At 50.8% G+C, this 23,678-nt stretch overlaps 1 protein-coding gene across 2 annotated transcripts in view; it reads left to right on the forward strand.

Annotated features, from left to right (window-relative positions):
* Positions 1 to 23,678, forward strand: part of SEMA6C (semaphorin 6C) — a 163,798-nt gene that overhangs the window by 54,537 nt on the left and 85,583 nt on the right. For both annotated transcript variants that reach the window (XM_075607766.1, XM_075607768.1), the window contains exon 2: positions 8,396 to 8,459. The gene's annotated coding sequence lies outside the window, so the exon portion shown is untranslated. The remainder of the gene's footprint in view (positions 1 to 8,395; positions 8,460 to 23,678) is intronic.

Genomic DNA, 23,678 nt, shown 5'->3' on the forward strand with positions numbered 1-23,678 from the left:
TTTAATAGGAGTAATTATAGCACTAATTAGAGGCTCATAGTGTAGCTTTGCACATTATGGTATATTTCCATTTCTGCCCTTCCTTCTAATCACTGCATTCTTTCCCACATTAGCCCTTTCATTGCATCATTCTACCCAGCAACCACACTGTGTGTTAAGGTTTTTTTTCTTTGTATACCAATAAGCAAAAATAATAATACTAAAAAAAAAAAAAAAAAAACACATACTTTCAAGTCCTAGACGGAGATGTCAAAACAAAAAAATTGACTGGTGAGAAAAATAATAACTAGAAGAAAGAAAAAATAGAAAAGGATTGAGCCAGAAACCCAGTAAGAAGTGGTGCAGGGAGCCGGGCAGGGCAGCAGCTCTGATGAATTCAGTTAGGCTCTTGAACTTTGCAGAGATTGCAGGCGGTGAGGGATCAAGAGAACCATTCCTGCCTTTAATGGGTTTCCTTTTTCCATTAAAACTTTTGTGCCTCTGCAAAAGATTGAGAGAACTCCTTGTGAAAATGTGTCTGCCTGGCCGTGCCCTGCCTGCCGTGCCCAATTTTCAGAAGCGCTGCCTGCTAATTATAGGTGAAGCCAATGCAATGGGTCAAACAAAATGCTTTTCAAACAACCGGCTTCCTTAGAAAAGATTTAACACCCTATCAACTCTAAAGTAATTGTTTTACTTACTTGTATCTTGAGAGAAAATGATGTGTTTTTGCATTTCTCAGGGGACACTGGGATTAAAAGGAGTAATTTCTGTGGTTTTTCAAAAATTATTATTATTATTTTTTAACATCGGTTTGAATCAGGGGGTTTTCGGAGCTGAACCTCATTCATTTCAGCTCCATGACCCTCCCCCCCCCCCGCCCCCCACGTCTCAAGATAGACCTTCAAGGGGGGTGCTGGTATCTCGTGGAGTTTAAAGCTCCCGCGTCTCGCGGGCCAATAGGAAGCCGGACCTGATGACGTCATGGCTTGCTATTGGCCCGCAGGGCTTTGAAACTGCCATTACATGAACCCGGCTATCAGAGCAGAGAGGCTACTGGAACCTCCTACAAAAAGGTCTATATCTCTGGAATCAGGGGGTCCTCGGAGCGGAAATTAATGTGGTTCAGCTACGGAGACCCTTTAATCCTATGTTAAATTATTATTATTTTTTTAAATCACCCGCTTGGATTGTTGCTTTAAGCACAACCAGCTACTTATGTTCATCTATCTATGTTGGCATTGTAACACGCTTCAGGGCTAAACTGGGGTCCCCACGCCAGCCTGCGGATCTCTTGCTATCAGGAGCTGTGTGGCGGGGGCTGGTGAAGACGGAAATTAGATAGTCATCTCAGAGCTTTGTGAAAGCAGCATGGGAAGGAAATGTCGAACAATATTTAATGACTTTGGACAGGAAACTTGCATTGTTGCACAGAGCAGGGAAAGTGCTGCTCCCCACCTGCTCCAATACCCCCTCCCAATGCATTATGGGATATGTAGTTCTAGCGCTGGTGTGGGCAGAAGGATGACGGAAAATGGATGGGTGACGTAGTTTACAGCAAGTCATATTGCAAACCTTGTAGCAGGGGTGCACAAACTTTTCCCCCTGCGTGCTGTCCCCCCCTGCTCACGTCCCCCCCCCCCTGCTCACGTCCCCCCCCCCCCTGCTCACGTCCCCCCCCCCCTTACCTTGGCTCCAGCGTCAAATGACACCACAGGTTCATGAACCCGTTCCCATGACGATGCATCGCTGGAAGCCAAGAGAGGGGAAGTTGCAGAAGCCTTGCACGGTCCCCGACATTTAATTTAAAGGTCTTGGGGACTGCTGTCCCGGGCCTGGTGTGTTTAGGGGGCCCCGGTTAATTCCCTGCAGGGGCCTGAGATGCAGCAGGAAGCACAGAGGGGGAATCCCTGCCTCTGCAGAGCCTCTGTAGGTGGGCGGGGCCTGGGTCAGGAGGCGGGGCCTTGAGATACAGCAGGAAGCACAGAGGGGGAATCCCTGCCTCTGCAGAGCCTCTGTAGGTGGGTGGGTCCTAGGTCAGGGGGCGGGGCCTCAAGTAAAGCATCGTGGGGCTGGAACTGCATGCAGCCTGAGAGACAGGCAGAGAAAGGCGAGAGGGGTGGGGCCTCAGTCTGGGAAGGGCCTCAGTCTGGGAAGGGCCTCGGTCAGTGGGCGGGGTTGAAGCTGCCGCATGAGAGACAGGCTGGGAAAGGTGAGAGGGAGGGAAGGGTTAAATCATGGGGATAAAAAACAGACATGAAAAGGAAGAAGATAGAAAGGAAGAGAGAAAAACACAAAGAGAAAATACTTTCTCTCTGACTGCCCCACACCTCTGGAATGCCCTTCCCCTCAACACCCGACTAGCACCCTTTCTATCCACCTTTAAGGGCCGTTCTATAGTGCCGGGGCGTGCTACGCCGTGCGCGCGCATGGCAGATATAGATGGCTGAGGTCAGCCAGCCCTTCTATACAAGTGCCGCGCGCGCACGGCAGGGAGCGGGGAACCGACAGACAGCGGCGAAGACGGGAAAAAGATGGTTTCCCGCCGCTACCGGCGCTCGTGTGTGTGTGTGTGTGTGTGTGTGTGTGTGTGTGTGTGTGTGTGTGTGTGTGTGTGTGTGTGTGTGTGTGTGTGTGTGTCAATGATTGTACAAATAAAATAAAAAAAATTTTAGGAATTTATACATATATTTTTTTTTCTTTAAAAAATCTTATTTAAGACTTTTTCACTCACAATCCATGCACACACATCACACATCACACATACACACACACACACACACACAAACATATACACACAGATACACAGTACCTGCAGCTCCCAGCTGTATAACAGGGAAAAGCATGCGGCACGTGCACGCGCGTCCGCATAGGCACGCACGGCCGCATGCAGTATAGAACGGGCCTGAGACCCACCTTAATGCACACTTGCTTAAAGAAGCATATGAGTAGCTCTGTGGCTAATACTATATATGATACATTAACCGTGGCCCCCTGCAGACGCACTTACCAGAACTCCCTCCTACTGTCTCTGTACGTTCCTCCTACCTATCAATTAGATTGTAAGCTCCTCGGAACAGGGACTCCTCTTCCACAATGTTACTTTTATGTCTGAAGCACTTATTCCCATCATGTTATTTATATTATTATTTATAGGATTGCCACGTGTATTACTGCTGTGAATGTACCTTAATGGCGCTATATAAATAAAGACATACATATATACATAAAGAAGGGACAGAAACACAAGGGGGGAGAAGAGAGAGAGAGAGACGAGGGGGAGAAAAAGAGACATGAGGGGGAGAAAAAGAGACATGAGGGGGAGAAAAAGAGACAAGAGGGGGAGAAAAAGAGACAAGAGGGGGAGAAAAAGAGACCAATATGAGGGGGAGAAAAAGAGAGCTATGAGGGTAGATAAGAGTGAGCTATGAAGGGGGGAAAAGAGTGAGATGAGGGTGTAAGAGGGAGAAAAGAGTGAGATGAGGGTGTAAGAGGGAGAAAAGAGTGAGATGAGGGTGTAAGAGGGAGAAAAGAGTGAGATGAGGGTGTAAGAGGGAGAAAAGAGTGAGATGAGGGTGTAAGAGGGAGAAAAGAGTGAGATGAGGGTGTAAGAGGGAGAAAAGAGTGAGATGAGGGTGTAAGAGGGAGAAAGGGGAAGGAAGAGAAAAAGTTGCTGGAAAAAGATTGTTAGAGAGGATGACGGGGGAAAATACATGCAGGGTTAAATAAAGAGAATGGCATGTGAGAGAAGAGGGAGAAAAAACACGAGGGGAACATAAGAGAAATACATGAGGGGAGAACAGAGAGAAAGAATGGGATGACCAGTGTAAGAAGAGAGACATGCTGGGGGAGATGAGAGAAAGATGCTGGGGGGGAGGGGGGATCAGAGAGAGAGACATGATGTGGTGGGAGAGGAGAGAGAAAGAAATGCTGGGGGGGAGGATAGAAATACATGAGGAGAAGAGAGAGATGCGGGGGAGAGGAGAGACATGCTGGGGGGGTTGTAGGAGAGAGAAAGAAACTTGAAGGTTAAAGAGAATGACATGAAGGGAAAAATAAGAGCGCCAAGGGGGGAAGAGAAAGACATTGGAGGAAAGAAACAGATATGCGGGTGAAACGCAACCGAGAAACACATTAGTGCAAGGAAAGAATAAAAAAGAAAGGAAATAATGAAAGCCATGCTGTGGGGGAGGAGAGAGACATGTTGGGGAGGGGGGGGGAGAGATGCTGGGGGGGAGGAGAGAGATGCTGGGGGGGGGATGAGAGAGATGCTGAGGGGGGAGGAGAGGGATGCTGGGGGAGGAGGAGAGAGATGCTGTGGAGGGAGGAGAGAGATGCTGGGGGGGGGAGAGAGATGCAGGGGGGGGAGAGAGATGCAGGGGGGGGAGAGAGATGCTGGGGGAGGAGAGAGATGCTGGGGGGGAGGAGAGAGATGCTGGGGGGGAGGAGAGAGATGCTGGGGGGGAGGAGAGAGATGCTGGGGGGGAGGAGAGAGATGCTGGGGGGGAGGAGAGAGATGCTGGGAGGGAGGAGAGAGATGCTGGGAGGGAGGAGAGAGATGCTGGGGGGAGGAGAGAGATGCTGGGGGGGGAGAGGAGAGAGATGCTGGGGGGGAGAGGAGAGAGATGCTGAGGGGGGAGAGGAGAGAGATGCTGAGGGGGGAGAGAAGGAAGGACATGCTGGGGGGGAGGAGAGAGATGCTGGGGGGGAGGGGAGAGATGCTGGGGGGGAGAGAGGAGAGAGATGCTGGGGGGGAGAGGAGAGAGATGCTGGGGGGGGGAGAGGAGAGAGATGCTGAGGGGGGAGAGAAGGATGGACATGCTGGGGGGGAAGAGAGAGATGCTGGGGGGGAGGAGAGAGATGCTGGGGGGGGAGGGGAGAGATGCTGGGGGGGGAGGGGAGAGATGCTGGGGGGGGAGGAGAGAGATGCTGGGGGGGGAGGAGAGAGATGCTGGGGGGGAGAGGAGAGAGATGCTGAGGGGGGAGAGAAGGAAGGACATGCTGGGGGGGGAGGAGAGATCCTGGGGGGGGGGGTGTATGCTCTGTATGTGGAGAACCGCTTGTAGGGTTGATCCCCTGACATCCCAGAGCCCTATCTATGCAGCTCTCTGTGGCATGTCTGCATTCCCTCTCTGGGACCTGCATATAGTTGTTGTCCATGTTATAGGGACCCTAACTGTTAAGGCACTGTCTAACTAAAACACAATAAACGGTGGCCTAATCTCTTCTTGGGGGGGGGGGGGGTTGACTTTCCCCCATCTACTCCCCGAGGCGCATACTCTCCTCTCCTTCTGGAACCTAGCCTTCCAGAATATTCCCTCTGACCCTCAGGCTGAGAATATATATTGCTGGCGACGGTGCGCGCCAGAACAAATAACTAAAGTCAATGGAGGCACACATAGTGCACGCGACCGCGTTTTGGAAAGACGGAATATTTTGTCTTTACAAGAGATGGCCTTGTGACGTCAGCGTCACGTGAAGTGGTTCAGCCAATGAGGGCGAACCGCTCACGTGATGTCACGCCTCCCTGTCGCCTCCCACCTGCAGTGCATGTTTCACATGCGCGCCACACAAGCTTGACGTTGCTCGCGCACTAACGCTGTAGCTCCACGCGTCAAGGGGTGGAGCCTACCAGCCACTGCTTACTATTAACTCCTAAGATTACTTTAGTAACCAACACCAGGAAGGGGGGGAGGGGCAGGTGTTAAACTGTATACACACAAGTCAGTTTATTTTAATGTATGCTAATATACATGTGCAATAATGTATGTTTAGAAGTCTCTCTCTCAATATACTTTTACTACCAATTCATATTTGCATGCATATGTATTTTGCAGGTCAATTTAAAATCTAAATGTTTAAAAATACCTTATGTTAGAGGAAAATGTTCTTGTCCAGTAAACCACTTAGTGAGGGGCCTTATAATTAGAAGACTCACAGTTGATGATCTTAGGTAAGCTATTTAATCATGCGTATTTTTCTCAGCGGGCAGTCGCTGGAAGCCTTTGGAAGGATATGACCCCTTTTAAAGTGTAATCGCAAAGCTGTTATTTTTTTTAAGATGTTAGACTGCTCGCATTTTTACAGCATGTTGAAACCTATAAAACCGGCTGCACGGATGGAGCCCCGTTTCACCCACAAGGGCAGTGTTCTTGGCACGTAGCTAAGGAAAGCCCCCATATAAATGGTTTGTATCTAAAACATGGCCTGGCCAGGGCTGGATAGTCCTTTATCAGCTCTAGTCATTTACTGTGGTTATATCGAACCTTTCAATTCCAAAGCGCCATACAAGAACCATTTAAGTGCACGGAGGTAGGGGGCAACGGTGATCTAATGAACTCGTTCCAGGCGGCACACGTGTAGATAACATACCACATGGATACAAGTTCGCCGGTCAGAACCAGCACACCCGATTTAACACATTTCCGTAAAGCTTCTGAACTTTTCTCTTTCTGGGGCCTCTGTTGCATCACAAAGATTTGAATGAGGAGTAAAGGCTGGAATCAAACCCACAAGCTTCTGCGTTCAAACACCTTAACCACTACACCACAACTCCTCCCCACACGGCTGTCACCTTTTGAGATGTACAGTAGGGTGCCTTTTAAACACCTTTTTATTTGCCTTGGTGAGTGCAGTCTGGGTGAGCATGCAGTGTTCATTTGCCGTTTTTTCCAGTATCTAGAACAGGAGTGCTCAACTCCAGCCTTCACAGGCCACCAACAGGTCAGGTTTTCAGGATATCCTTGTTTCAGCACTGGTGGCTCAGTCAGTGGCTCAGTTTTCGACTGAGCCACTGATTGAGCCACCTGTGCTGAAGCAGGAATATCCGTAAACCCTGATCTGTTGGTTGGCCCTTGTGGACTGTAGTTGGCCAGCCAACGACTGTCCCACTGATTGAGTCACTTGTGCTGAAGAAGGGATATCCTGAAAACCTGACCTGTTGGTGGCCCGTGAGGGCCGGAGTTGCTCTAGCGCCCTTAGGGAAATGTGCATCGCGTTCAATGAGTGAGACTTCATGGATGGGAATGGCGTTCATTGAAGCCGGAGAGAGTTTGATATGCCAACAACGTTGTTTTCCAATAAGTGTGCGCCTCTAAAAACAAGCAGGACTGCCAACCAGTGACTCAGATCCTCTTTCAATGTATGTACAAGACTAATATCCAGCGAGTGAGAACCGATACCGACTATTAACGAACAACACTGACTCCCAATGAGGGAAATTTCTGTGTTTGCAAATGTGAGAGGTTGCGATGTAATGATGGAATGAGCGAGCCTCCTATATACTCAGTGATATCGCCTTCCAATGCGTGAGACCCACTACTGTTGATTGAGACTGGCTTGTAAGGCATTAGATTTATTACCTATAAGGCTGTCTTCCAATGCATGAAGTATATCTCAGAGCGATCCTACAAGGCTCAAGCCAACTTCCACTGAGTAATTACTCATTCCTACTGCCCTGATGGGACACACTTCTAAGCAAAGTAAAGTCACTTGAGAAAGACCTATTTAGGTCGAAATGTTGTGTGGCACAAATAAATTAGCATTATAATCAAAACCGTAGAGCGTTGGATCCTTCTTTTCCCGAGTAACACGCTTCAAAGCGACATACCTTCCTACCAACGAGTCTCACCTCAATGGAGTTAAAATGTGACAGGACTGTAATGTAAGATGGATTGAATAATGAGATTGTAGGTGCAGCTGCTTTACTGTCACAAACTCCTAAACCCAGAGTTCCCCTTCTCAAGGCCAGTGATGCTGAAACCATAGAGAAGTGCCAATCACATTGGGATATTGGGGGGGGGGGGACTAATGCTAACCACTATGGATGGATCCATGCCCCTTAGCACTTGTCATTAGCCATTAGGGCACGTTACAGGAAGTCTGTGGTGAACTACTCATGGCGGCGAAGACTGTGGTTATTCTAACACACGCAGCTTTGGCGTTTGGCTGTGTGTCAGCTAATATCACTGCCAACACAGCTCTGATGGGACACAGTGTTAGGACGTAATATATATATAGAGAGAGCTTCATTCCATACATTCATTTTTTTTTTAGCCACCTTGTATAGCACGGACAGCATATATATATATATATATATATAGAATGTTTGCAGGCACAAGTGCCGTGGAGCTTACACTCTATGTTTTTGGTGCCTGAGGCACAGGGAGATAAAGTGACTTGCCCAAGGTCACAAGGAGCCGACACCGGTAATTGAACCAGAATCCCCTGCTTCACACTCAGTGTCATTGTTTCAGAGCCATGTATTTACTCACTGAGCCACTCCATCAGCCCTAAAAGCTGGCACTTCTTGCTCTGGGGTGCGCAGGACTTTGGTGATATACCTGCAGAACATTACATGGTGCTCCCTGGCTGTCGTGCAGCTATCCTCACCACCATACCATCTCTTCTCTCCTAGGTTTGGCTGAATTGTCCAAAGCATCTCAGCTCTGACCCCAAGACAGCAGGAAACAGGAACACGGGTAAGACCTCTTCCTCTATCCTCCCCCCCTCTGAGATCCTCATGTGATGTATTGCTCTCCTCTTAACTGCCAGTGTAATGTGCCAGGTCCCTCCAAAAAAGCATGGCAACAAATGTGAAGTGCGCACGTCGTCTTAGTGCAGTTTCCCGGCACTGTTCCGGGAATGCCCTATTTGAAATGTATGAAAGGGTAACACCGTTGCGGTGCTGGGGCTGGCAGTAGCAGTAGCGCAGCGTATCTCAATGTGTTCCCGGCGCTCTTGGTTCAATAATAATGCAGAAACATGGGGGTGACTCAGTAGAGTTTGTCGCTTTTACTCTGTAGATATCAGGCTATTTATTGTTGCAGTCAGTGGGGGGGGGGGGGGGGGGGTAAACGAACTGACTTTGTGAAGAAAGTTGGGGGAGAGGTTAATGACGAAAAATACTGGGGAATACAGAGAGAAAAAGGCCTCCGGCTTTCCAACAATGAGACAAAACCCTGTGTTAAACTAAACCAGGGATGGCCAACTCCAGTCCTCAGTGGCCACCAACAGGTCAGGTTTTCAGGATGTCCCTGCTTCAGCACAGGTGGCTCAATCAGTGGCTCAGTCTTCGACTTTGACTGAGCCACTGATTGAGCCACCTGTGCTGAAGCAGGGATATCCTGAAAACCTGACCTGTTGGTGGCCCTTGAGGACTGGAGTTGGCCACCCCCTGCTCTAAACTATGGGGCAGGAACGTGAAGAATTGTGTGTTCAGACCTGTGTACACACACACACACACACACACACACACACACATTAGGACAATAAAGTGGGATTGGATCTTTAAATCTCCAATCTCAATGCAAAAAAAAAACAGCAACATGTAGCAGGACCCCCTGGCAGTCAAGAGGTTAATCTGGAGCTAGCTGCTCAGTCCGCCAGCAAGAAAACAGAAGTTGGACCCAGAATCCTCTCCCAGGGCTGCCTGAGACCAGGGTTTTATTATAGGTGGCAGCACACATGATGGATTAATCCTCTTTAATCCCGCTGAGCTGGCGGCTTTATGCGGGGCACAGAAAGGGTGCTACTCACAGCCTAAGCATAAAGTGATAAACAGCTTCTCCGCACTGGAAATCAGCTCAGCTAATCTGGGTCCGATAACCGAAGGGTTAGCCCCGGGCCTACACAAAGGAAGAGGTTCAAGAAATCCCACTGCTGGGGTCTGTTGGATATCGCCCTATATGTTAAACCCTGCAGACTGCACACATTGCGGCTAGCATTAGCCAAAAGTAATATCCCAATGCAGACACCCAAGCATCAGGCGCTCGTCTGTAATGCAGCAATAATGTATTTATCTGAAACATTCAGATCCCATGAAAACAAAAACAAAAATCGGCTACATTTCTAAAGAAACACAAAACAGCAAAATGTTTGCTTAAAGTGTGATTACAGTTGTTTAAGGAAGACAATTGCATCAAGTTGTTTTTGAAAGGTTTTTTTGTGTGTGTGCAAACCAGCCAGGGTGGCATATTTTAGATGATATTGATTTTCTCGCTCTGCGACTTCCATTAGATTGCTAGATCTTTAGGGCAGGCTGAAATGATCGTACGGTGTGCGTTATCTCGTGAACGCGCTGCCGTTATAATAGCAGCGAGTCTCGCTGGCAAGCAGCGGGGCTCCAATATGCAGGCACGTGGAGCGAGAAGCGGGCAGGCGGCGACAAAAAGGACGCACCAGACACAGCTGTCTAATTCCGGCCGGAGTCGCGGCCAGAGACTAGAAGTGCCAGATGGAAAATAAAGCAAGACATCCCTGATAAGCAGGAGATAAGGTCCCTGGCAGAGCGGAGGGCGACTCGCAGCTTCCCACGACACCCAGCGCCTCCCCCTGTTGCATGGACTTGCCAACTTCAAGGACAAACCAGCAAGGGCATTTTAAGGTCAAGCGCCTTAATAACTGTGACTCCCAAACATGTAGTCCCCTGAATATTAGCAGCAGCAGAATGTTGTTGGATTAACCCTATGCAAAGCCTTGTCGACCCATCTGGCAGCTAAAGGGTTAAAACAGCACCAAAAAAAAAAGTGCCATCTTAAGGTTTTTTTTGTTTTTTTAAATAAATGTGTTCTTTAATATTTGACAATAGTGATTTGTTTTGTTATTAATAATCTCTTAAAGTCATTGATAATCCTTTGATTTCTATAGCAGGGTTTAGCCCACCTCCCCAGCAGTGCAAGATCTTTGCTGTTTTGTTCCTGTTTGTGATGATTTGTTGCCAATGTTCCCAGCAGCTTGAGCTGTAAAGATGTAACAATAGATAATGTTACCTTACTAATATCAGGATACATTGTAGCTGCTGAGTTACACTGACACAAGGATTGATTGAAACTGAAAGGCGGCCATTATGTTAGGCACACAATCAGGATTTTCACATTTATAACAGAAGCACCAAACGATTCCCAATTTAGGTAAGAATGTAGAATTATACATTGTCATGCGCTTTACATATTCAAATAAGGAAAAAGCGGGAGATGTTGTGCTGCTGCTTTAAAAAGCTCATTCATTATTAAAAAAAAAATGTAAGCGGCATTTTATAACATGTCTCTGATCACTGCATCTTTGCAGTCACTGCAGCGCCAGCACGTTAGGCAGCGCCCATAGTGGTTCCGACCACCAATGGAGGCCTATGCACATGTGCATAGTGCGCACGTGGACATGAACGCCGAGGCGACCAATGCGTGGCGAGACAAAATTGTTTGTCTCTGCTGCGCGACGGGCGGGTCACGTGAGCGGTTCGCCCAATGAGGGCGAATCAGCTCCGTGACATCACGGCCACGCCCTCCGACACGCCTCCCCATCGCTCGCGCTTTGAATGCAGTCCATCAAATCGCCGGAGAGGTAAGCGGGCGCAAGACAAGACGCGGTCTCACTCCCGCTCACCATGTAGTGAGCCAGGACTCCTTAAACAAAGCTGTACACATGTAATGCAATATTTAACATTTGTAGCACAAGGTTTTGCTGGTTCCAGTGGGGTCAAGTGTGTTACATTGGGGAACAAAGGTCAACTCCTTCCGTGCGAGTGGGGAGAGCAAAATTAAATGGGATGGAGAGGAAGTGGAACCCGACCTTTAACCTCTGCTCTCAGCAGCACCGGGTGTCTCAACCATAATGCAGAAACGTAGGGGTTATTCAATACAGCTTGCACAGACCTTAATCCTGTAGGGCATGGGTGGGCAACTCCAATCCTCAAGACCTCCCCCCCCCCCGCCCCCCAACAGATCAGGTTTTCAGGATATCCCTACTTCAGCACAGGCGGTGCAGTCGAAGACTGAGCCACCTGTGCTGAAGCAGGGATACCCTGAAAACCTGACCTGTTGGAGGCCCGTCAGTACTGCAGTTGGCAACCCCTGCCCTAAAGCGTCTGACTCCTATAGAGAGGGTGACTCCCAAAAAAACGCATTATATCATCTTCAATGTTCTCGGACCCACAGATTTTCAGTGGGTCTCACGTGCGTTCCACTAAAATGCCATCCCCTTTTTGGTCCACAACCACCAAATATCACTCATCTGCAGCGTTGGTAAATGCTACCTGGGCATTGATATATCACGCTATAAATAACTGGTGCATCAGCTCATGCAAAGCCGCCCCGCCACGCCGTGCGACGCGGAGGCCGGCGCAGCCACTGATCAGGATCAGTGACTCAGAAGGCACAAAGTTATTTCTAATGAATAATAAATGGTTACAATTGTCTCCCCTCTCCTGTTATCTGTGCATGACCTGGACGGCTGAGTGAGCGAGTCAATGGGAAAGAAACCCGTTCCCCAAACATCCTCGAGGATAGAGTGCCTGAGAGATGCAGAATACCGCCCACGCGTCGGGCACAATGGGGGGTTGACGACATGGAGCTGGCCGATCCCCCCACAGTACAGAGAGACAATGATATCCCCATGTACTTTTTCAAGGGGCCGTTTATAATAATAATAATAATAATAATGCTTTATCAAAGCAACCTGGCCATCTAGCCTAATTAGACTATTCAGTTTGATTTAACCATTCATCTACTAATTTATTTTTCTCACTCTTTGTTTTTGCGCTCACCGCATTGTATCCAGCTGCAAAACGAGGGCCGCAGCTAACAGCCCCCCGGGGTTTACCGCACAAAATAACACGGGGTTTGTCGACACGTTGCAGTTAGGAAACTTTGACAAATAGCCCCCGGGCTGGTCTGAATTGGTTCCTCTTCAAAGCATGACGGTGTCCGAGTCCCCGGAAATGTTCCCCTACAACGATAGGACGCCAGCGCTTCCCTTAAAGCGGAGGATGTCACCGTGATGTATGTGTTTGTGATGGGGGGGGGGGGGGGGGTAAACGGCTATTCATGCCAGTTTGGGACAGAAGTATACGGGAGGTAGGCCTCGGTTCTTCACCTAATTCTCCAAAGGGGTCAGGTCGCAGAGCGGTTAGAAGTAGACGGGGCCACCAGCTCATTGCAATGTCATTGTACATACATTTACAGACTTTAACAAGTGCTGAACCATGCTGACATTTACTGCATCTGCATCATATATATGTACATTAGCTTAACTTACATATATATGTACATTAGCTTAACTTACATATATATGTACATTAGCTTAACTTACATATATATGTACACTAGCTGAGAGCCCCGGCGTTGCCCGGGATGTTTGTGGTGTGGGTGTGGCATTTGGGTGGGGAGTGGTCCACGCGGCCCATGTGCGGTGGTAGTGCTGCTGTGGCTGTACTGATGGTGATTGTATTGGTGTGCTGATTTGGGAGGGTTTGGTGCTGATGTGGGGGTGCGGATGTGGGTGTGCCGATGGGGGAGGTGCAAAGGTGGCGATGTGTGGGTGCTGATGGTGTTGATGGGGGCTGGGAATGGTGGGGAGCCGAGAATGCCAGTGTGCTGGGGGGGCATGGGATACCGGTGTGCTGATGTGGTGGTGCTGGGGTGTGTGTGTGTATACATGTTTGTGTGTATACATTGTATGTGTGTGTGTGTATACATTGTATGTGTGTGTGTGTATACATGTGTGTGTGTGTGTGTGTGTATGTGTATACACGTGTGTGTGTATGTGTATACACGTGTGTGTGTATGTGTATACACGTGTGTGTGTATGTGTATACACGTGTGTGTGTATGTGTATACACGTGTGTGTGTATGTGTATACACGTGTGTGTGTATGTGTATACACGTGTGTGTGTATGTGTATACACGTGTGTGTGTATGTGTATACACGTGTGTGTGTGTATACACGTGTGTGTGTGTATACACGTGTGTGTGTGTGTATACACGTGTGTGTGTGTATACACGTGTGTGTGTGTATACACGTGTGTGTGTGTATACACGTGTGTGTATACACATGTGTGTGTGTATACATTGTGTGTATGTATATATTGTGTGTGTGTATACACATGTGTGTATACACGTGTATACATGTTTGTGTGTGTATACATGTTTGTGTGTATACATTGTATGTGTGTGTGTGTATAAGTGTGTGTGTGTGTGTGTGTACATTTGTGTGTGTATACACATGTGTGTGTATACACGTGTGTGTGTGTATACATGTGTGTGTGTGTGTATACATGTGTGTGTGTATATACATGTGTGTATATACATGTGTGTGTACACATGTGTGTGTGTACACATGTGTGTGTGTGTACACATGTGTGTGTGTGTACACATGTGTGTGTGTGTACACATGTGTGTGTGTGTACACATGTGTGTGTGTGTACACATGTGTGTGTGTGTATACACATGTGTGTGTGTATACACGTGTGTGTGTGTATACACATGTGTGTGTGTATACACGTGTGTGTGTGTGTGTGTGTGTGTATACATGTGTGTGTATACATGTGTGTGTGTGTGTGTGTATACATGTGTGTGTGTGTATACATGTGTGTGTATACATTATGTGTATGTATACCTGTGTGTATACGTGTGTGAGTGTATACGTGTGTGTGTGTATGTGTACATGTGTGTGTGTGTATGTCTCCATGTGTGTGTGTGTATGTCTCCATGTGTGTGTGTACGTGTACATGTGTGTGAGTATACGTGTACATGTGTGTGTGTGTACGTGTCTACGTGTACATGTGTGTGTGTGTGTGTACGTGTGTGTGTGTGTGTGTGTGTGTGTGTGTGTACGTGTCTACGTGTACATGTGTGTGTGTGTGTGTGTGTCTACGTGTACATGTGTGTGTGTCTACGTGTACGTGTGTGTGTGTCTACGTGCGTGTGTGTACGTGTGTGTGTGTGTGTGTGTACGTGTGTGTGTTTGTGTATACGTGTGTGTGTTTGTGTCTACGTGTGTGTGTTTGTGTATACGTGTGTGTGTGTATACGTGTGTGTGTGTGTGTCTACGTCTGTGTGTGTGTGTCTACGTGTGTGTGTGTGTGTCTACGTGTGTGTGTGTGTCTGTGTCCCTGTGTGTCCTTTGGCCCGTGACTCCGCCTCAGGGAAGGGGGGGGGTGGGGGAGGAGGTGGTGAGAAGGGGGGGGGGTGGGGGGGAGGTGGTGGGAAGGGGGGGGGGTGGGGGGGAGGTGGTGGGAAGGAGGGGGGTGGGGGGGAAGGGGAGGTGGTGGGAAGGGGGTTGGGTGGGGGGGAGGTGGTGGGAAGGGGGGAGGTGGTGGGAAGGGGGGGGAGGTGGTGGGGATAGTTGGGAAGGGGGGTGGGGGAGGTGGGAAGGGGGGTGGAGGTGGTGAGGAGGTGGTGGGAGGTTGTAAGGGGGGAGTGAAGGGAAGGTGAAGGAGGGGTGAAGGGTGGGGGTGGAGGGGAGGTGAAGGGGGTGGTGGAGGGGAGGTGAAGGGGAGGTGAAGGGGGGGGTGGAGGGGAGGTGAAGGGGGGGTGGAGGGGAGGTGAAGGGGGGGGGTGGAGGGGAGGTGAAGGGGGGGGTGAAGGGGGGGGGTGGAGGGGAGGTGAAGGGGAGGTGAAGGGGGGGTGGAGGGGAGGTGAAGGGGGGGTGGAGGGGAGGTGAAGGGGGGGGGTGAAGGGGAGGTGGGGGGGTGAAGGGGAGGTGGGGGCGTGAAGGGGAGGTGGGGGGGTGAAGGGGAGGTGGGGGGGGGGTGAAGGGGAGGTGAAGGGGGGTGGAGGGGAGGTGAAGGGGGGGTGGAGGGAGGTGGAAGGGAAGGGAAGTGGCGTGAGGGGTGGGTGAGGGGAGGTGAAGGGGGGTGAGGGGAGGTGAAGGGGGGTGAGGGGAGGTGAAGGGGGGTGAGGGGAGGTGAAGGGGGGTGAGGGGAGGTGAAGGCCGCTCCCTCACCCGTCCGGCCGCTCACTCACCCGTCCGGCCGCTCACTCACCCGTCCGGCCGCTCACTCACCCGCCCGGCAGCTCCCTCACCCGCCCGGCAGCTCCCTCACCCGTCCGGCCGCTCCCACGTGGATCTGAGGCGGGAGGCAGCTTGTTGTGGCCGCTCCCCCGCTGTGTCCCGGGCGCTCGCTCGCTCCGCTGACTGTAGCGGCGCCGGGGGGGGGGGGGGGTGGAGGGGAGGTGATTTGAAGGGGGGTGAGGGGTGGGTGAAGGCCGCTCACTCACCCGTCCGGCCGCTCCCACGTGGAACTGAGGCGGGAGGCAGCTTGTTGTGGCCGCTCCCCCGCTGTGTCCCGGGCACTCGCTCCTCCGCTGACTGTAGCGGCGCCGGGGGGGGGTTTGAAAGCGCGGGAGACACGGGGAGAGGAGGAGGTGCGCGCGGGTGTGGAGGCCCCCCCCCCCCCGGGTTATACATGCTGCTAATGTACACACCCCCCCCTACTGTGTGTGTGTGTGTCCGTGTGTGTGTGTGTGTGTGTGTGTGTGTGTGTGTGTGTGTGTGTGTGTGTGTGTGTGTGTTTGTGTCCCTGTGTGTCCTTTGGGCCTTCACTCCGCCTCAGGCCAATGAGAGGTGTGCGGGGGCGGCCCAAGGGACCAATGAGATTTCCCCTAGGGACACCGGACATCCAGCAGGCAGGCAGGCAAACATACAGTGCTTTCACTAATATAGTATAAGAAGAAGAAGATTAGCTGAACATACAAGTCATTTTCGGTGGAAAAGCTGAACCTGGCCTGAGCAACAAGCAGGAAACTAAGCCAGAGCAAAGAGTCCAAGGGCCACACCCAGGGCCCCGGGCGGCTCCTGACCCACGGGCCGTTAATTGAGTTCAGATCAGATTCAATAAGCTCCCCCAGTGAATGCGGTGCAGACCGCTCCAGCTCTGCACAGGTGCAAAATAGTTGCTAATTTCCACCCATAAATGAGCTGCCGCAAAAAATACAAGTTTGCGGACGGAAGGGCGGTGTACAGACCACTAATGATCCCAAATTAGCATTATACTGTGCGTCAGGAAGGTACATCGCTGGCCAATGTGGATCAGGTGGGCGCAGCAATGGGCATGAACGGGGCAGGGACGGTTTTGCAACCCATAGGCACTTACCTTTTGCACCGCCCTGGCCTCCTCCTGCTGCAGCGTCCCGACGCGTCTCCATGACTACAGGACGCCGTGTGACATCACGTTGTCATAGCAAAGCGCCGCCATGTGACGTCGCGGCGCTGCAGGAGGAGGTAAGAGACCTTACAGATGCCCCACGCTCTCCCCCGGCAATCAGTTTAATTGTTGGTGGGGAAGACAGCAGGGCCTCTGTAACCGCAGCACCCCGAAATGGGCCGCCCCCAGCCTAGTAGGCTTATGCCTGGAACGGGGTGCATAACTTTTTTTTTTAACATTGTCATCTAACATCTCGTCAGACAACAATGCCACCTGCCCCTGACGGCGTGTTCCATGGCTACGCTCCTTTTCCCCTATTCCTGCCTTGCCTTCCCCTTTTCTTGCTGCCCGGAGGGGAAGACAGGCGTTTCTGGGGGTTACCCGGGAGAGTGTACGTGGCGAGGTGCGGGGAGCGAGCAGAGGGAGTGCGGGTACAGAGCAGGGGCGCTGGGGGCTGCTCAGGGAAGGGTAAGCGGCCGGGCAGGATTGGAAAGCCAGAAAAAAGGAAGCTGAGAAGAATTCAATAAAACCACTAGTCACATTTAATGAGTGCTTTTTATAGCCTGAAAATGAGGGGAGGTGGGAGCGGAGGGAGGAGGGGCGGGTCCAGTGTATGTGAGAGAGACAGAGGTTCAGAAAAGTTCTTTTAACGATCCATTCTCACTCAGTACTGTATATATTGCAGCATCTGTTTCATCATTTAATACAGGGGTCCTCAACTGCAGTCCTCAAGACGCCCCAACAGGTCAGGTTTTCAGGATATCCCTGCTTCAGCACAGGTGGCCCAATCAGTGGCTCATGACTGAGCCACCTGTGCTGAATCTGGGATGGATTGAGCCACCTGTGCTGAATCTGGGATGGATTGAGCCACCTGTGCTGAAGCTGGGACGGATTGAGCCACCTGTGCTGAAGCTGGGACGGATTGAGCCACCTGTGCTGAAGCAGGGATATCCTGAAAACCTGACCTGTTGGGGTGGGGGGGGGGGGTCTTGAGAACCCCAGATTTTAAGACCTGTTTAATAGCTTTGCAAAATGTGGCCCAGAAGGACATGTTCTAAGCATCACCACGGCCAACGAGGGGAAACGGGGCATTATGGAGGATTTACTCGTTATAGCTTTGCATTGCGTTGCAGGCACCGCTGGCAGTGAAGGAGTTAAACGGCTTTGCACAACATCTGAGGTATCTCCCCTTAAAATAAAATGACCCCTCTCCGTGACGAAGGGCCCATAATGCAACCTGTCATTTAAATGGCTCTACGGAAACGTTCATACACTCCCCATTACATTCCCTTCTCTGGAAGGAGTCACACGGAGCAGGGAGGCTGGAATGAACTGTCAGAGGATCTGGCAAGTCCAGTTCTGCAGTTTTAACCCTTAATGCAGAGGGGGAAACGCAGCAGGCAAACGGTTACCTGCATGCGCTTTATAGGAGTTGCATGTTGACGCTGCTCTGGCTTCCTTGTGATCAGGTCAGGAGACGCTGCCGGAGGTTTTCTAGCTTTGATTAAACCTGGGAACTAAAGCCCTTCTGAGAGGGGAGGCAGGTGTATCTGTCTTTGTAGATTATTATAGGGCTTCTAAATCCAGACAGCTGTACAGTGAGAAACATAAACCATCTAATAAAACTAGCAATAAAACAACTCTCGGGTGTGTGTGAGACAGCGAGATGGGGAGAGGAGAGCAAGAGAGCGAGATGGGGAGAGGAGAGCAAGAGAGCGAGATGAAGGAGATCGAAAGAGCGAGATGGGGAGAGCGAAAGAGCGAGATGGGGAGAGCGAGAGAGCGAGATGGGGAGAGCGAGAGAGCGAGATGGGGAGAGCGAGATTGGGAGAGCGAGAGAGCGAGATTGGGAGAGCGAGAGAGCGAGATGGGGAGAGCGAGAGAGCGAGATGGGGAGAGCGAGAGAGCGAGAGAGCGAGAGAGCGAGATGGGGAGAGCGAGATGGGGAGAGGAGAGCGAGATGGGGAGAGGAGAGCGAGATGGGGAGAGGAGAGCGAGATGGGGAGAGGAGAGCGAGATGGGGAGAGGAGAGCGAGATGGGGAGAGGAGAGCGAGATGGGGAGAGGAGAGCGAGATGGGGAGAGGAGAGCGAGATGGGGAGAGGAGAGCGAGATGGGGAGAGGAGAGCGAGATGGGGAGAGGAGAGCGAGATGGGGAGAGGAGAGCGAGATGGGGAGAGGAGAGAGATGGGGAGAGGAGAGAGATGGGGAGAGGAGAGCGAGATGGGGAGAGGAGAGCGAGATGGGACAGGAGAGCGAGATGGGGAGAGGAGAGCGAGACGGGGAGAGGAGAGAGAGAGATGGGAGAGGAGTGAGAGATGGGACAGGAGAGCGAGATGGGGACAGGAGAGCGAGATGGGGAGAGGAGAGCGACATGGGAGAGGAGAGCGAGATGGGAGAGGAGAGCGAAAGAGCGAGATGGAGGAGAGCGAAAGAGCGAGATGGGGTAGAGCGAGAGAGTAAGATGGGGGAGGAGAGCGAGATGGAGGAGATCGAAAGAGTGTGATATGGGGAGAGCGAGATCGAGAGAGCGAGATATGGGGGGAGAGAGAGACGGGGAGAGGAGAGAAAGATGAGGAGAGGAGAGCGAGAGAGCGAGATAAGGAGAGGCGAGAGAGATGGGAGAGGGGAGAGGAGAGAAAGATGGGGAGAGGAGAGCGAGATGGAGGAGATCGAAAGAGCGAGATGGGGAGAGCGAGCGCGAGATAAGGAGAGGAGAGAGATATGGGGAGAGAGAGAGAAAGACGGGGAGAGGAGAGAAAGAGATGGGAGTGGAGACAGAAAGATAGGGAGGAATGGGAGAAAGAGATGGGGGAGAGAGAAAGAGATATGGGAAGAGGAGAGAGAGAATAACATGGATTGTGGAGAGAAGTGGGGACTGAATCAGAGGAATGCTGAGCAGATAATAAGAAAGGGAGAAGACGAGAATGGAGAAATATATGAAAGAAAGGATGAGAGGGAAAGAGGCCAGAGGTGGTGCGGGCAAAATGGAGAGGGACTGGAGAAAAGAGACCGAATGGGAACATATAGGAAATGGGAGAGAGAAGATATGCAGATTAGATACATGTTTCATGAGAGAGAAATGAGAGAGTCACAATAGAGAAGATTCGGATATTTATGATTATCGGGGAATACACTAGTCAATAAGGCCCACAGCCCACCTAAGGGTGCCACGTCTTAGCACGCATCAGCCCCGCTTAGGCACCCTTTTGTGGATCTGGGCCTAAGGGGGTTAAAGACGAAAGCCGGGTAATTCTTGACTCCCACACTGCATGGCACTTACTCACTCACTTACTTACTTACATACTCACTTACTTACTTACTGTGCTTAAATGAATAACCCATCCGATTAGGAAAAGAATGGCAGGGAGAAGGGCTATTAATCATTCATTCTTCATCGATTGGTGCAGAACACAGAACCAGGTTCATCAAAGAACTAAAAAACCCTATAGTTTTTAATATGATTTTGCCGTTTTGATCAATCTGGTGTTGTTTTTAGCGCTCACGGGAGGGCGATAAACAGTTGACCATCTGTGCCACAGTCAGGGGGAATTCTGTATTCTATCTGTGTCCTGCGGTGCCTTCTAATCCTTGGGAGCCAATAATATTATTCAGCATGTTTGTGGCTGTGGAGAGAGAGCAGCCTGCTGTCCCGGGGGCATTCCTTTAATGCGCAGGATAAATTGAATAATGGTTCTCATTGACTCCTGGGTCACACATGGTGCTTCCTACTGATCCCATTCCCTTGCCCCCCCCCCCTTCCACCCCCAATATCAGCTGCTTCCTATTGCATGTGACCCCCCTTCCATACCCCAGCTGGTCCGCAAGGCAATGAAGGGCTAACATAATGCGGTGAGGAAGAGAATGGGACAGAGGAGACACTGTTACTTTGTTACTGCAGGGGGGCTCAACTCCAGTCCTCAAGCCCCCCCAACAGGTCAGGTATTGAGAGTATCGCTGCTTCAGCACAGGTGGCTCAATCAGTGGCTCAGTCAAAGACTGAGCCACCTGTGCTGAAGCAGGGAGTGATTGAACCACCTGTGCTGAAGCAGGGATATCCACAAAATCTAACCTGTTGGGGGGTCTTGAGGACTGGAGTTGAACACCCCTGTGTTACTGTACGCCGTCGTCTCCTGTGCCTTTTCTATGTCACTTAGATCAGCGGTGCGCAAACTGGGGGGGGCGCTGGGGTTACAGAGGCCCCCCACGCGCTTCCCGAAGGCACTTAAATTAAGTGCCGGGGAAGCGGCGAACGCCTCTGTAAACCTAACTTACCGTGATTCAGCCGGCACCTGAAGACAGGTCGCCATGGCAACGCGCCGTCAAATGACGCCTCGGGTGCTATGGCAACGTGACATCATGACGCCCAGACGCCGGTAACCACGGTAAGGAGGAGGAAGGGAGGGTGGCACGCGGAGAGCAGGACAGCCAGCAGGGGGGCGCAGGGGAAAAAGATTGCGCTCCCCTGACTTAGATTGTAAGCTCTCCGGGACAGGAATTTCCTTTCCTATTGTCTGACTTTATTGCACTTATTGTATTATAAATTCCCTGTACTGTAGTGTCTTTGCAAAGCACTGAGTACACTGCGGGCGCCATAGCAATACAGATATACATGCATAAAAACACAATGACCAACATATCCAGGTTGTAAAACGGGGACAAGAATGCTGTAAAGACAGCATCACATTTATTTTTTTAAAAATCCCATTTAAAGCATTTTTTAAAATAAACCTGTTGTTATTTACAACTAATTATCAGCGGGGAGACTTGGGGTGCAGCGTATAAGTTGTGCAGTGTGAAACTCTCATACACACTAAACCTCACTGTCCTATAGTGGTTGAAAGACAAACATTTTTGAAAGAGCAAAAGCTGCGGTTTAGAATATCTCAAATAGTTGTATATGGGGGTTGCATTAAAGATGGCGGCAGACGTGTTCTTGCTCTTTATCCTGAACCCCCCCCCCCTCCCCCACCTAGGGGTGCCAGGCGGCTTCTCCAAATATACGGGACACAATGGTGAAAGGTGTGACGCGCCCAAGACACACACACACACCATTCTCCGCTTCATGCTGTTTCCTCCTCTCCTTGGCCCCTCCCCCAGGCTCCTGACACCTCCTCTTGATTGGCTGCATTACCCAGCAGCAGCCAATCAGAAAGGAGGAAGCTGTCCAGGCCCCTAGTAACAGTCCTGTTCTCTCCCGCGGCCCCCCAAGCCGGTCAGGTCACTATGTCCGGAGAAGTGATACACACACATGTCCAGCATTACCTCTCTTTGTTTACTGGCCAGCGTGTCCAAATACAGGACAGTCCGGTTCAATACCGGACACCTGGCCACCCTACGACCACCCCACATTCCCAATTTCACTAGCCCCCCGTTGCTGCGTCTCTGCAAAACGAACGCGAGTGGGGGAGAGAGACAGGAAGTATATGGCATTCATGACAGTGTCAGAGAAGATAGTATGATTAGGCCTCCGGGGACAATGTTTCAAAATGGAAAAAACAAGAATATTAAGTGATTATAACAGGAAATAACCGGATTGTATTTGAGCATTGATTTGTTGAAGTGAGCGTGGCTCTGTATCGTTATATTGGCCCTGTGTTAATATTACATTATAATGCACTAATTACTATATTATAATAATAATATTAATAAAAGTGCATTATAAAATCTCTCGTGTGAAAGGGCGCGCACTTGTGCAGAGGGGAAAGGCAGACATTTCATCTTCTCTGCCCTTTCAGTTTCCTGTCTAAAAAAAAAAGTGTACACCGCTGAATTATTAATAGCCTAATCTTCGGTACACGGAGGCTGAAGTGTGACCGTGCTCCTGTGTGGGTGTCACACACAGAACCTCTGTAAGGGCCACTGATAGTCCAGCCTGCTCTGCTCTGTCTGCAGTGCCTGGGAGAGAAGGGGATGGTTTGGATGTTGTAGCATATACACATCATTATTGTATTGTTGTCAATGCTGTATGCTGGTGTGCGCGTTGGCGCCTGTGTGCGGGTGTGCGCGATAATGCCTGTGTATGAATGGGTGTGCGGGTTGATGCCTGTGTGTGGAAATGCGCATGCACCGGTGTGTGTGTGTGTGTGTGTGCGCTCACCGATGTATGTGTGTGTGTGTGTGTAGGTGTGCACGCGCACCGATGCCTGTGTGTGCGTGCATCGATGCCTGTGCGTGTGTGTGGATGAGGTGCGCGCACCGATGTGTGTGTTTGTGTGTGTGTGCGCGCACCGATACCTGTGTGTGTGTGTGCGTGCACCGATGCCTGTGTGTGTGTGTGTGTGTGTGCGCGCGCACCGATGCCTGTGTGTGTGTGCGCGCACCGATGCCTGTGTGTGTGTGTGTGTGCGCGCACCGATGCCTGTGTGTGTGTGTGTGTGTGTGTGTGCGCGCGCACCGATGCCTGTGTGTGTGTGTGTGTGCGCGCACCGATGCCTGTGTGTGTGTGTGTGTGCGCGCACCGATGCCTGTGTGTGTGTGTGCGCGCACAGATGCGTGTGTGTGTGTGTGTGTGTGCGCGCACCGATGCCTGTGTGTGTGTGTGCACGCACAGATGCCTGTGTGTGTGTGTGTGTGTGCGCGCGCACCGATGCCTGTGTGTGTGTGTGTGTGTGCGCACCAATGCCTGTGTGTGTGTGTGTGTGTGTGTGTGCGCGCGCACCAATGCCTGTGTGTGTGTTCGCGCGCCGATGCCTGTGTGTGTGTGTGTGCGCGCACCAATGCCTGTGTGTGTGTGTGTGTGTGTGCGTGCACCGATGCCTGTGTGTGTGTGTGCGCGT

This window comes from Ascaphus truei, chromosome 7 (assembly GCF_040206685.1).
Source record: "Ascaphus truei isolate aAscTru1 chromosome 7, aAscTru1.hap1, whole genome shotgun sequence".
Taxonomy (NCBI): domain Eukaryota; kingdom Metazoa; phylum Chordata; class Amphibia; order Anura; family Ascaphidae; genus Ascaphus; species Ascaphus truei.